The sequence below is a fragment of the Leptonychotes weddellii genome, chromosome 1 (assembly GCF_054177405.1).
Source record: "Leptonychotes weddellii isolate Sample4059 chromosome 1, ASM5417740v2, whole genome shotgun sequence".
In the NCBI taxonomy this organism is placed as follows: Eukaryota; Metazoa; Chordata; class Mammalia; order Carnivora; family Phocidae; genus Leptonychotes; species Leptonychotes weddellii.
This window is the reverse complement of record NC_138369.1, coordinates 189,256,874-189,271,905: the sequence shown is the minus strand read 5'-3', so window position 1 is coordinate 189,271,905 and position 15,032 is coordinate 189,256,874.

The following is a 15,032-nucleotide window of genomic DNA, read 5'->3' as shown; positions in this document are numbered from 1 at the left end:
AGCAGATCAGCTTCTCGGGGGACGCACGTGCTCCCTGACAAACTGCACTGCGGGCCTCCCCCAGCATGGGGTCCCCGGGCAGGGGTTGTGTGGTGGGGAGGTGCTGTGATGGGCAGGAACGCCTGGGCCCGTGGGAGCTGCGTGCAGGGAGCCAACATCACATGGCAAACGTGCCCGCATCACATTGGGAAAGGTCTTTCTGCACGCGGGTGCTCTGGAGAACCAGGTTCTGAGCCCTGGTTGAGACCCTCGCCCCCTCCCAGACCCAAACCTCGGACTTGCTTGCTCACGGGCAACTGCAGGTCAAGGGAGCCCACCAGCCCCCAGGACAGCATCTCCTGACCCGAGCAAGGAGGACAGCCTGGCTCCACCTCTCAAAGAAAGATCCGGAAGGTGGCAGGAACAGGGTCTGGGCCAGGACAAGGGACAAGCCCATGCAATGTGAGCTGCAACTGCAGCAGGCTCAAGGCTCCCAGACTGCCCTTCAGAGCCAGTGCCCTGCCCCCCTCGCAGGCTGTGCTGGTGACCCCAGTGGGCCGTGTGGGGGGCCTGGGCAGTCGTGAGGAGCTCGGGCAAAGGGACAAACCCACGGGGAGAAGCAACAGGCATAGCACCCCCCGCCCCCCCACAATCGCAACCACCTCACTTTCCCCTGTTCTGAGGGCTCCATGTTGAATAGCGACTCCCAAAGGATGTAGTTTTCCAACTAACGGTTTATTTCAAGGTGTATAAATATCACGGCCTTGGTCAAAGTTTGGACTCTTCATTTTAAACATATTCACCAAAATGAGTGGCTGATTTCACCATTCACATGTCTGCTTAGAGAAATATTCCAAAGAAAACAAGCCTCCATAAGCGATTGCCAAGAGTATTGTTCCCTAATATCTTTGTTTATAGAAAAATAAAGTGTCCTGCACTATGGGTTCAGCAAAGAGCCGGAGGAAGAATCCTTGAGTGAAGGAAGACGGCACAGCGAGCCTTATAGCTTCTTATTCTTACAGAGAGCATGTGGGTTATGCCCCAAGCCTAAAACCCAGACATGAAAAGATTCGGAAGGGATTGCTCTGAAATTCTGTCCTCCTTTGGGCTTTCCCGGGAAGCACAGCAAGGTTTCAGAGACTTCAGGACTGTGAACTTGAGCTCTCAACCCTTTAGAAGGAGCTTGTTTTGCATAGTCTGATTTTCTCTTTAAGACGGATTTATTGAGGGCGCCTGGGTGGCTCAGTCGTTAAGCGTCTGCCTTCGGCTCAGGTCATGATCCCAGGGTCCTGGGGCTCCTTGCTGGGCAGGAAGCCTGCTTCTCCCTCTCCCACTCCCCCTGCTTGTGTTCCTGCTCTCGCTATCTCTCTCTCTGTCAAATAAATAAATAAAAATCTTTAAAAATAAAAAAAAAACAGATTTATTGAGATACCGTGTGCCTATGATGAAATTCACTCCCATTTTGCAATACCAATATTGATCCAATCGTTGTTGCGCTCCTGAAAGTAACACAACGTCGGGTGTCAATTATACCTCCAAAAATGCCATCCTTTTGGGGTATGCAGCTCCCAAGTGTTGGCAATGTAGGCAGTCCGTTACCACCAGCATAGTCGAGACACAGAGCACCCCATCTCCCCAAGAGCTCCCGTGTGTCCCTTTGCTATCCATCACCTCCCCCTACCCTCAGCACCCCTGCCTTATGTCCCTTTCATTTTGCCTCTTCCAGAATGTCATCTGAGCAGCATCACCCAGTACCTAGCGTTCAGCGTCTGGCTTCTCGCACTCAGCCTAATGCTTTTGAGGTCAGCCGCTGTTTATTTGCTGAGCAGTGTCCCATTGCGTGGATGTGTCACTCCTTCATCCAAGCCCCAGCTGATGGCCATTTGGGTGGTTTCCAGTCTGGGCGACAAAGCTGCTGGACATTTTCTTTCCTCTTGGGCAAATACCTAGCTGTGACACTTCCAGCTGGCAGGGGACAGTGTCTGTTTGCATGAGGAACGGCCGGCTGTCTTTCCTGGGGCTGCACCTTCTCACACTGTGCAGGAGCCTTTCAGTGGCTCCGCACCCTTGCCAGCGTTCGACATAGTGGGTACGTTTAGACCCAGCCGTTCTAACAGGTAGGTGGCAGAGTCTTACCACTGCTTTAATGTTCGTTTCCCTAATGACCAGTGATGTCGAGCATCGTTTCGTGTGTTTATTGGGATGTGGATCGCTCATTTAGTGAAGTGTCTGCTCAATCCCATTTTTAGAAACGGGGGCTCTGCATTTTCTTATCCCAGCTGCTAATGTGTGGCAGGGCGGGGCGGGACAGGGGAGGCATCTCAACGTGTTGATCTCCACCATTGTCCTTCACATGACCTCTAATGATGCCCTGGAGGGCCCTGCGTTCTGCAGGACACACCTGGCGTCCCGCCAAGTCATCCTCACGGACAATATCCCTGTACTCGGAGCACGTTGGTGATGTGGGAGGTAGGTGAGGTCTCTTCGACACCATGGGGAAGGCTCGGTACAGCCTCTCCAGTTTTGTGTTTGCAAGCTCTCCTGAGCGGAAGGGAAGGCGTGCTGATCAAGCAGCCGGTACATTTAGAATCCTCCAGAAGCTGAAGCCTGCTGGTGCTGGGCCCTCGGGGTGGCTGGATTTTAGTCGGTCTTAACCGAGTTCTTCCAGCCATGAGGGCACCTGGGGCCATGTGGCAAGGCCACCCCGAGGCGCTGGACTGGAGGGGCAGGGCTGGAGGCAGAATGGACTGCGGCGGCCTCTGGAACTGCCCACAGGCTCCCAGCATGAAAGCAAGCTGCCCCGCGGCTCCTGGGCTCCCACCCACACTCGCTGCCCCTGCTACCCTCTACCAAGGTGGCTGCTGTCTTTTCTCCGTGCCCAGTCCATGTGACCTCCTAGCGTCAGGCCGTTGTGACCCCGAGGTTCCTCCCGCCACCTAAGCAGCCTTGCTGCTGCCGCTCACGCCCAGTGCTCTGCGTCCACGCTTCACCGCTGGGGGGACTCGTCCTCCTCCAGCCAGGGGACGCTGGGCAATGTCTGGGGATGGTTTTGGTTGTCAAAATTAGGGGGGTTTGCTACTGACATTGAATCCAGGATCAGGATGCTGCTCAACATCCTACAACGCACCGGACAGCCCCCACCTCCAGGAAGGACCCAGCCCCCAGGGTGAACAGCACGGACCCTTTCTGCGTCAGGGCCACTGGGCACTCTGCTCAGTGATGGACGTTTCTAGTGCACAGCGTGTCTTTAACACTGTGGCATTTTAGGTCACTGCCGTGCTTAAAACTGCCATGTTATCATTAATTCCATTTTATTTTTATCCTCGTCAGGGAAAAAATAAGGAAAAGGGCGAAGACAAATGGAGAAGGCATGAATAATGTATATGTGCCCAATAATTTGGACATAAATGGGACTGAAGACATAAGCATGCTTTTGACAGATTTACAACTGTCACGTCAAAGGCTGGTGAGCTCCTGTGGGGTGCACGGTTGCCCAGTCTTTTTTTTTAAGATTTTATTTATTTATTTAAGACAGAGGCTGAGATAGTGAGAGAAAGCATGAGCAGGGAGGAGAGGGAGAAGCAGGCTCCCTGCCTACTGTGGGGCTTGATCCCAGAACCCTGGGACCATGACCTGAGCCAAAAGCAGATGCTTAACCAACGGAGCCACCCAGGCACCCCTTGGTTGCCCAGTCTTAAAGTCTGCAAAACTCATGCACAATTATCTTTTTTTTTTTTAAAGACTTTATTTATTTATTTATTTGAGAGAAAGAGAGAAACAGCATGAGAGGGCATAGGGTCAGAGGGAGAAGCAGGCTCCCTGCTGAGCCGGGAGCCCAATGTGGGACTCGATCCCAGGACTCCGGGATCATGACCTGAGCTGAAGGCAGTCGCTTAACCAACTGAGCCACCCAGGCGCCCTCATGCACAATTATCTTTAATGGTAAGGTCCATTTATTCTCATTTTCACATTGTTTTAATTGGGAGGCTTAGAAAAACTGTTTTTTTTAATAAAAGTAAATTTAAAACTAGATTTAGCCATATGTGATAGTTAATTTTCCATGTGATGTGTCACATATAAATTTTGTATGTGATGGTCATCATGGCTAGGCTATGTATGGCACCCAGCTTTTGGTCAAACGTTATTCTACATGTTTCTGTGAAGGCATGTTTGAGATGCTATTAACATTTAATTAGTGGACTTTGAGTTGAGCAGATTGTCCTCCATAACATGGGTGGGCCTCATTCAATCAACTGAAAGCCTTAAAGAAACAGACTGACTTCTCCCTAGGAAGAGGGAATTCTTTTTTTTTTTTTTAAAGATTTTATTTATTTGAGAGAGAGAGAATGAGAGAGAGAGAGCACATGAGATGGGGGAGGGTCAGAGGGAGAAGCAGACTCCCCGCCGAGCAGAGAGCCCGATGTGGGACTCGATCCAGGGACTCCAGGATCATGACCTGAGCCGAAGGCAGTCGCTTAACCAACTGAGCCACCCAGGCAACTGAGGAAGAGGGAATTCTATACTTTGGGTACAAATTGCAACTCTTTCCTGGGTCCCCCGCCTGCTGGACAACCCTAAAGATTTTGGACTTGCCAGCCCCCATCACTGTATAAGATAATTCCTTAAAACAAGTATGTCTCTCTCTCCCCTCCGCCATATAAATGCATATGTCTATGTGTATATGTGTGCACACGCACACACGCACACACACGCACACACGCACGTGCACACACGCACACACACACACATCCTGTTGGTTATGTTTCTCTGGATTCTCTGGAGAATCCTAATAGACACTATAATTTTTCTTATAAAATGGCATTCATCTGAGATTTTAAAATGACTGGCACTTCATTACTCCCATGACTTTGGCTATTTTTCCTTCACAAAGATTTTGAATTTCATCGATCCCTGGGTCGTCCACGGGCATGGGTAGCTTGTGTAACGAGCACTGGGGAGTGTGTCCGAAGAACAATGTTGAGAATGGCTGCCCTGTCCACCCAGGGAAGGGATCAATAATCATGGAGGCTCCAGCCAGTTCCGCCGCTCACAAGAAACAGAAGCTCAAATCATGTGCGTCTCCCTCCTGGGTACAGGGACAAGGGTGCGGTAACCACCGTGATACGGAGCAAAAAATGGGAGGTTCTGAGCTCAGGTCAAGTTCAAGCTAGAGCTGGAGCTGGGCCAGGAGCTGGAAAGCGTGGCGAGGCGCAGGGCAAGCAGCACCCCATTGCTCCATGTGACCAATGGTGGGTGAGGAGCAGGTCCTTATCCCCCACTTTATCTTTCATGGGTCCTAGAATGCAAAAGAGCGCCACAAGTATTTGTTGAATGAACACACAAATGAGTGAATCCCATCAAGTCAGAATAAAGGCAGTCCCTCCGCATGTACCCATGGTGGTGATGTCCCCGCACGCTGCCCTGGTAAGGAAGCCTCACACAGTGGCCGGCTCTCAGTGCCTACCCTAATGCGTGCTCACTTCGCTCCTCAATGCTGATTGCTGAAAGACGGGTTTTTAAAAATCTGTGATCCCAAGCGTCTGAAATGAAAATACCTCCCCCACGATTTTTCAGGTTTTCATAAGAGACCTTGTGACGGCTTGACTGCATCCCCCAAAAAGATCCGTGGAGGTCCTAAGCCGGATGCCCCGGGGAATGGGACCTTACTTGGGAACAGGGTCTTCGCAGACGTGATCATGTTAAGATGGATTTGGACTTCTAGCCCCGAGACCGTGAGGGAATGAAGCTCTGTTGGTTAAGCCATCCGGTCTGTGGTGCTACAGGTGTGAGCACAGGGGACATAAGGACAACAATGGAAGCTTCCATTCTGAAACACACCACCTTCCATGCAGAACCAGGGCGCTTTCCCCATGCTGGCGCCCGTCTGCGGTTTCACATGGCAGACTCATTGACTCAGCCCTTCAGCAACCTGGGCGCGGGGCGGGGGGGGGAGGCCAGCACAGAGAGGCTAAGTAAGTCACTCCGGGTCACACAGCTCATCCCTGGCGGGGTCGAGATATAACTCAGTTGGGACCCAGAACCTCCTTCTTTTTTTTTTTTTTTTTAAAGCTTTTATGTATTTATTTGACAGAGAGATACACAGCGAGAGAGGGAACACAAGCAGGGGGAGTGGGAGAGGGAGAAGCAGGCTTCCTGCCGAGCAGGGAGCCCGACGTGGGGCTTGATTCCAGGACCCTGAGATCATGACCTGAGCCAAAGGCAGATGCTTAATGACTGAGCCACCCAGGCGCCCCCCAGAACCTCCTTCTTAAGCACTAAGCGATACAGCCTGTATCAATTTCCTGGGGCTACTGTAAGAAATGACCACAAGCCAGGCGGCTTAGAACCACAGAGACGTATTCTTTCACTGTCCTGGAGGCCAGAAGTCCAGAATCCAGGGGCCAGCAGGACCGTGCTCCCTCGGAAGACTCGAGGAAGAATCCTCTATGTCTTTTTCCAGCTTCCGGTGGCTGCTGGCGATCCCAGCTTTCCTTGGCTCGTGGCCACCTCACTGCAGTCTTTGCCCCTGTCATCACATGGCCTTCTCTCCCTGTGTCTCTGTGTTGTCCCCTCCCAGGGACACCAGTCACTGGATTGTGGGCCTGCCCTACGCCAGCATGACCCCATCGTAACTTGATCATATCTGCAAAGAGCCCATTTCCAAGTCAGGTACAATTGACAGGTTCAGAGGGTTAGGAAGTCAACCTATTTGGGGTTGCCTATCCGGGTGCCTGGGTGGCTCAGTCCATGAAGCGTCTGCCTTTGGCTCAGGTCATGATCCTGGGGTCCTGGGACTGAGTCTGCATCGGGCTCCCTGCTCAGCGGGGAGCCTGCTTCTCCCTCTCCCTCTCTCCCTGCTCATGATCTCAAGCTCGCTCTCTCTCGAATAAATAAATAAAAATCTTTAAAAAATAAATAGACCTATTTTGGGGACACAATTCAACCCACTACGGGGCTCAAACCTGTCGCTGGGAATGCTGTGAGGGGGTGCTCCTCCAGGGCTCCCCCAGGGCCAAGGTGGGGCCTGCTGGCCGGGGGGACCTGAGAAAGCTGCCTGCGGCATGGGCAGCAGGAGCAGACATCTCTGATGACCTGGGAGCTCGGGGAAAAAGGCCTCTGCACCATCTGGGTATGGCTTCTCTGCCCGCATCAGAGCCTCTGTGTCTGGAAGCATCCTCTCAGCGGCTCTGGTCTCTGTAGAGGCTCCAGGGTTATTCCTGATGAGGTCGTGTGCCGGCCAGCACGACGCGAGGACTAGAAAGTGAGCCAGCTCTGTCGGGGGGGCAGTAGTGAGCACGTACTGTTTGCCAGTCACCACACAGGACCGGGAGATGACCGCCCGGCTCAGCCCTTCCTCTTGGCTCCCAGCCATTCCCTACCCCCAGCCCAGCCTTCAAGCCCCAACAGCTCCTTGCCCCCAACAGTCCCACCGGCCCTTGGCTGCCCCTGACCACACGGCCCTGCCTCCAGCCGCCGCAGCTCGTGATGGTCTCCCAGGTGGAATGCAGGACCCATGCCGCCCTGCCCTCCGCATCTTCCTCTGCACCCCCATGGCCCACTTGTTCTTTCTCTCCCATCTGGTCACTCAGCCAGCATGAAGCCCCTCTGCACCCAGGCACGGTGCTAAACCCTGGGGCTGCAGGCAGGAAGAGACGTGGGACAGTGAGGGCACTGGTCATTGCACGCAGTCTAAGGGCGGTGCCAGGAATGCATGGGAGTCCCAAAGGAACAGCAGGGAAAACCCTGTAGCTCTGCCTGCAGAGGTCAGGGAGGGCTCCCCAGAGGAGGTGATGCCCAGGCTGCGTTGAAGGAAGAGGAGGGGCTAACTAAGTGGAAGAGCGGAGGGCGTTCCTGGTAGAATGAGGTGAGGAGAGGGGAGATGTGCGAGTTACCTAGCTGCAGTTAGCTCTACCTGGCAGCAGTGGGTCTGCCTGGAGGCCGCGGGGGGAGCCTGGAAACAGGCCTGAGCTGCATCAGCCCCACCTTGCATGTCCAGCTGGGGCCAGAGTGATGCCAGGGCACTGGGAGGTTCCCAACGCCCACGGCCGACACTCCACACACCCCGTTTAGGTTCTACCCCAAGGCTGCTGGTTCAGGATTGTTGGTTTCCAAGTGCTTCCCACGCTCTGCTTCCCCCTCAGACAGCTCCTCTGCTGGGATCCACCCCCCAAAGTCCTTGTGGGGTCCCCGCAGGGGGACCATGAGCTCAGGCCACCGGGGCTGTCCCGTGCAGGCTGGACCCCGCAGCTTAAGCCTGTGCCAGCCAATCGCAGTGTGGGGTGCGGAGATGGGGAGCAGGGGCACCAGGACTGGCTGCCTGGCAACAGCAGGCCCTCACCCCCCTCAGCCAGACCTGGCGGTGCCCATTGTGACATAGCCTTGCCCCCAGTCCTGGCCGGACAGCTGCATTTTGTTGTGATCCTGCACTGGCCCTGGGTCTCCTTTCCCGCAATGGCCGATGGTCCTCGGAGGGTCTTCTCTGTCCCTTGAGAGCCAGCTCCCAATCCCAGGGTTCTGGACCCTGACTCCTGCCTGCCTGACTGCCTCACGCACGGCCCTAAATCCCAGCCTCCTGGTCACTGGCCCGCAATGCTGCCCCCCTTCTGCAGCTTGGTTCGGCCATCTCGTTCTCCGACTGCATCAGGCCTCAAACCCGGGGCCTTCCTTCCCCGGATGCTGGTGCATGCATACACGTCCCTGACTTCCCAGAACGCTCAGGCCTTCGCACGGCCACCCTCCGCTCTTAAACCGTACGTTCCCCAAAGTGCGACTCCCAGACTCCTGCTTGCAGGCAGCTGCTGCCTGCCCCCCGGACCCTGCGTGGCCGTGGCTGTGGCCGTGGCCCGGGATGAACAAGGCCTCCTTAGTGTATGTATAATATCACTGACTCCCTTCCCACCCGAGACAAAGCTGCTCACTGGCCTGAACATGCCAGGCCTGTGTGGGAGTACTCCTTCCAGAGCTGACCCGCGAGGCCAGAGCCAGGACCCGAAGGCGGAGATGGAGGGCTGGGCCGTGTGGAGTGGAGCGAACAGCCCACACAGGAAGCCGAGCAAGGGCCATCTCAGGCAGGGCCCCAGGTACACCTGCTCCCACGCCCGAACTGGTCCCAGGCTCCTCCCTCCCTCCCTGACCCACAAAAGAACCTCCAAAGGCAAAGGAGCCAGAGACCCAAGAAAAAGGCTAACCAAGGAGTCCAGAAGTGACTTATTAAGGGGATTCGCGGACAGAAGCATGTCCAAAGTAGGTCTCTGCCCCCCACCTCCCTTGAGACCTACCTCTGTGGCCTCTGAAGCCTACAGGCTGGGGATCCAGGAGACTTCCGGGGAGTAGCTGTGTAGCTACTGGAGTAGCCCCCAGGGTGGATCAGGGGTGTGGTTACACAAAGGGCAAGGGGGTGTGTGCTCAAGAAGGCTTCAGGCCACGGTGGTCATCACCGTGGATCGTCCCAATCCACAGAATCCTTGTCCTAGAATCTCCCCATGGTACCTGCGTTACCCGGGGCCACCGCCACTACGGCGCTCTCATCGCTCACTGCCCGCCCTGCTCGCCTCTTCCCTCCACTCCGATCCCACAGTGCCCCCCAGCACAGTGTCCCCCTCAGCACAGTGCTCCCCACCACTTGGCACATGTATGAGAAATGCTGCTTGAACCCCTGAATAGAGCTGCTGACCAAGCAGGAGGTGACAAACATCACTTTTGCTCATAACCCACCAGCTAGAACTGGTCACGGGGTCCCACCTAACTAATCGTGGGGCACTGGGGGCGGGGCGGGCAAGACCTGTAGTCTTTTGAGTGCCAGGGGTATGTAGGGGCCCAGCGCAGGCAGCCCCAAGATGGGCCCACTTTGGCCTGAAGACTATTTTTAGTTGAAAGCAATCAAAACCCAGCAGATTCAGGAAAAACTCTTCACCTCCCCCTCAACTGCCCAGATTTACATTGGAAAGGAGAGCCTGTACCAACAAGGGGGCTATTAACAGACATTCCTCTTTACCTAAGGAACTGATCTGCATAACAGGGCAACCTTTGTTTTCCAAACACCTCCTCCCACCTGCCTGCTAATGGTCTTCCTCCCCACTTTACCCCCAGACCCAACCGCTCTTCTGAGCTCAGGATGTCCTATAGATGTAGGAAAGATGTTAGGGTTTGGAGCCGACCACCAAGAAAGAATTCTTGAGACGTCTTTGGTGGAAAAAGGGGTTTTGTGGAAGCACAGGGACAGGACCCGTGGGCAGAAAGAGCTGTGCCGGGGTCATGAGGAGTGGCCTGTTATATACCTTAAGTTGGGAGAGGTTAGGGAGGGCATAAATCTCTAAGGAATTTTGGAAGCAAGGTTTCCAGGACCTTAAGGCAGCTAGCTGTTGTTAGGAAAAGGTCATTTATTACTGTAATTAGACCCTTCACATGTATATCGGTGGGTCATATGCTTGGGGGATGATTGCCAACACGTATCTTGGGAGGGTAGAGATAGAGGAAGTTTCCAAAGGAATTTTGATATGTTAAAGTAGACTTAGAGGATCCTGGGGGTTGGGCTAAGATTGCCTTTTGCCCTTAGCAAAGTAATAACATCCAGGCACCTGAGTTCTAGAGGAAGGTCACTCTGCCCGTTTCAAGACTGTAAGTAGTAAGGAGATTTCATTTTTCCTTTTGACTTTGTTCCCCACGTCACTATTGGCCTCCTGTTGCCTGACAGTCTTTGGAACGTCCATATCCGAGTGGATTCCCCATATGCACCAAACTAAATTTGATTTTCTCCAGTTCATCTGTCTCAAGTCGAGCTGATTCTTAGTCCAGCTACAGGGACCTTGAAGGGCAGAGTAAATTTCTTCCTCTTCAACAGGTGGAAGAGGAGACTCAGAAGGAAGCACAGATCTGCTACTCTATAAAAGGAGAGTCCCACTTGATCCACAAATGGAGCCCTGACCTGAGGCCAGGTGCCCACCTGCCTACTGTCTTGGAACTGAGACATGGGCTCCGCCCCTGCAGGGTGGAGATGGGCGTGTAGACCTTCTCCATGGAAATGACCAGAGAAGCTGAAAGAGGGCTTGGCTGCCTCGTTTCTGACCTCAAACTTTCTAGATGGGTTCTTCTTTCCAGCGGGTCTCTGGGCTCAGGCAGAAGACCCTGAGAGCAAAGCATCCCCTGATGGAAACTGAAACTAACCCCTCAAGCGATAAGGACTGCCCTGAATCAGGGAGGCCCTCCTGTGATTGACCCCAAGACAATGATCACTTTGACCTTCGCTGCCCACCAGCAAGGACCCACCCAGCTTTGTCCCCCTTTCCCTTCCATAAAGCTGGCAGTATTTTCAGCAGTTTGGAGACAGGCTTGGAAACACCAGTCTACTCTTTTCCCAGCGCTGGCCTCACTGAAATAAATCCCTTTCTTCTTTCGCTGCCACTCATGTTTCTCTGTCTTTGGGTTTTGTCAGAGGCGGGTGGCCGAGCCTGGTCTATATGGGAACCCCGGAGCCCAGTGCTCATGCGTCCCACGCCAGCCACAAAGCAACACCCAACCTGGCCTTTGAAAGATGGACTAGAGTCCTCCACCTAGCCTCTCTGGAGTAAGTCAACGTGGCCCTCACAGAGCCTGACCGGAAGGCCAGTCTCAGGCATCATGAGATTCTTCACAGAGTTCTTATTCTTCCGTGTAAAAACATCTGGGTCATTAGTCGACTGCAAAACTCTAAAAGTTAATTTAGAATTTCCTGGTTATCAATAAGTCTGCAATTGGTCAATTTTATAATTGCCGTAATCCAGTAAGATGTTCACTCCCAAACATAACGTTGAGATGTTTGGTGAGCCAGTGTCAGGGTGAACTCAGGAGCATTTCCTGTGGGCACCGCTGATCCGATCCACCTGCTGCTGAGCCTACACCAAGATGTCCCCTCGAGCCGGGCAGCCCGGCTCTGGTCACGGCTGGCCCGCGCCACCAACCTCCCATTCCGTTTCTGCAACTAGCTCCCTACCACAGCTTTGCTCAGAACATGTTCTGAAATGTTCCGTCTTGTCCACATTTAGCATCTCCTTAATTAGCAACCTTTCCCACCATCCTATTTTTAAAACTATTATAGATATGTATGGAATTTCTTTGCATCTTTCTGTTTGAATCCAATATTCACTTTCCCTGGCTTTTCATACTGCCATAATCATGTTCAAATGTGATCATATGAGATTTTTTGAGCAAGATCTTTCTATCGCATATCACATGTCTTGTGATTGTCTTAATTTTATGATTGACCTTTTCTGTTCATCCGCATGATATCTTCAGCTCATACTCAGCATGGTCCCAGACAGCATCTCCCCACACTGGTTGCGGTTTATCCTGGGCATCTCGTGGATTCCAGACCTGATTATTTTCCTCTGGAATGGCTTTCAATTGCAAAGTGATTATTGAAGCAAGGGGTAGAAATAACAATTCTCTCCAGCTCTGGTTGAATGCCTACTCTGTGTCAGGGAGTGCTAAGCACTCGGCCTTTACCTCACTCACGTGGGATCTGCAGAGTGGAAATTCCCGAGGCGATCATTATGGGTGAGGAGCCTGCAGGTTACAGAGGTGATGCAACTTGGCCGAGGTCACCCAGTCACTAAGATGAAGAGCTGGCCTTGAACCCAGGACGGACAACCTCCACCATCCTGCTCTCAGCATCGAATATCCTGCCTCCTGGTGCCCCCCTTTACAAAATGCAAAAAAAACCAAACACCATGTGTATTTTTGTGGCTGTGTCCCAGCCGGACCAGTCGTGCCCCCAGCAAAACCGCGGCAGCTCATGTTCTCATCCACTGCCACTCATGGCACTTTGTTTCTCTTTCTTAACTTCAGAATCCAACCCCAGTTTCTCAGGCGCTGTTGAAGCTTCTTCATTTACCGCACAGTTCATATCAATTCTTTGACTTGAAGGCATTTCCATTTGGATTAGCATTCTCCAACAACAGCTCCACTTGGCTCTGTGACATTTTGTTCTTGTGTTTGGTGACGAATCACTGGTATAATTTTTGCTTATTGTCTCTTTCCATTGTTGTACCTATTTGGCCCCATTTAAAACATTATCTGAGCAATGCGATCCTGAAGGTTAATTTACACCTGCTAAAACAATTGACTTTTACTAACACATTATTGTCTTGGTGGCCACTTCGATTTTTTTTGGTGCCTGAACCTAAGGTAGGCCACTCACTCACTGGCCAGTAGAAGACAGTGAAAGCAGGGAGGGTCCTTGTGGAGAGCAAGATGGGAGTCTCTCACGCCAAACAGTTTGGGGACCTGCAGCTACAAGATATCACCAGGACCAGCACCAGAACTAACAATGAGCAGAAGCAGAGGTCTGCAGGGAACCAAAATCCATTAAATCCCTTTGTAGAGGGGAGGATCTGGGGCACCTGGGTGGCTCAGTCAGTTGAGTAACCGACTCTTGATTTCAGCTCAGGTCAAGACCTTAGGGTCATGAGATCGAGCCCCAAGTCAGATTCCACCCTGGGCATGGAGCCTGCTTAAGACTGTCTCCTTCTCCCTCTGCCCCTTCCCTCTCTCCCCCTCACTTAGAAAAAAGGCGGGGAGGATTTTTGCAGCAATCAGACCCCTCCATGTCTGACCACTTCAAACAGGCAGCTGCCGCCGGGGGCTCTACCCGACTGAGCTCCAAGAGGAACCGAGATCCTTCCCTGCTGGGACATAAGAAGCAGTAAGCGTGGAGAGGTAATGGGGACTGAGGCCTTATCTCAAGGGTGTGCCCACAGACTGACTTCGCGTTTCGTTCCTTCACTTCCTACATCCTTCTGTTATCTTGTTTGTGGTGTGGCTTGTCTTCTGTCCAGCTCTGTGTGCTGTGTAAGAAACCAAGTTAATCATGTGGTGAATTGTCACTGAGTTTGGAATCCTGAACCTGCTTCATCATTATGATTAACTTTGCTCTATGATTGAATAAAGCAGGACGTTGTGGAAAGACGCAACTCCTGTGTGCACGCCTTCATAGTGGGCTCGTGATAGTCCCTTCCCTCCTTCCTGTTACTTTTTTAAAGATTTTATTCTTGAGCAATCTCTGCGCCCGATGTGGGGTTTAAACTCACAACCCCGAGGATCAAGAGTTGCATGCTCCTCTGACTGAGCCAGCCTGGCTCCCCCCTTTCCTGCTTCCTTTTAATAGAGAATTCTGATGAGCTAACTTCAATCCCAGGAGAAAGAGCACAATGCTTAATTTTAGAAGAATTATTACCCTGCTGACAACACAGTGGTACTGTCCTATCACCATGATAGCCATACCGTCATGATGAAGCCAATTGCTCCAGTCCATTGATCACAAGGGAAGAACTGGAAAGGAAGTCAGATTTCACCATTGCCTCCCTATCCCGCACTCCAAATGTCGTATCTTCTAAATTTAGTTGATTTTATAAGTCAAAATCCTTGGGAATATTTTCAAGCAATATTTGAAAATTCTAGGATTATTAGAGCCAATGACAAGTCAGATGGGTTAAATATGCAGACTTGGCAAAAGCTCAGATGACATCATGATGGTTCTTGGTCACTGGTCATCACCACTCATCAATTTTCAGTGTTAGAACCCTGACGATAATCCGCCACCTTAGAAAGAAAGAACGCTTAAAAGGAGCGGGGCATCTATTTTTAGAAGTAGCAGTTTTCAGGAACCAGACAGTGTAGCAAATCAATTGAGTCACAGTTAAGGCGGGGTGCCGGGGGGGGGGGGGGGGGAGGGGAGAGGAGGCTGCTCTCTAATGGAGAAAACAGATTAAAACAGTTGACCCAGTTTTTATGAGAGTGCTTCACAAGGAAACTTCTAGTTCTACAGTGTTTTATCGAGTCTAGTTCTAAAATCGATATTTTAACATAAATGTGGGGGGAAATATTTACTAAGATGTTTCAACGTGTCAGATTTCTGAAAGTGCAAAACATGCCAAATACCCAAACGAACCTTGGAGAGGATTTTAGTGCAGTAAGTACTTTTCAAATCAAGTTTGAATGCATGTTCATATTTCTTTTTTCAGTAGAGTGATTCATGTTCTGGACCAGGGTCAACAAGGCTGACTCTTACCGAAAGAGAA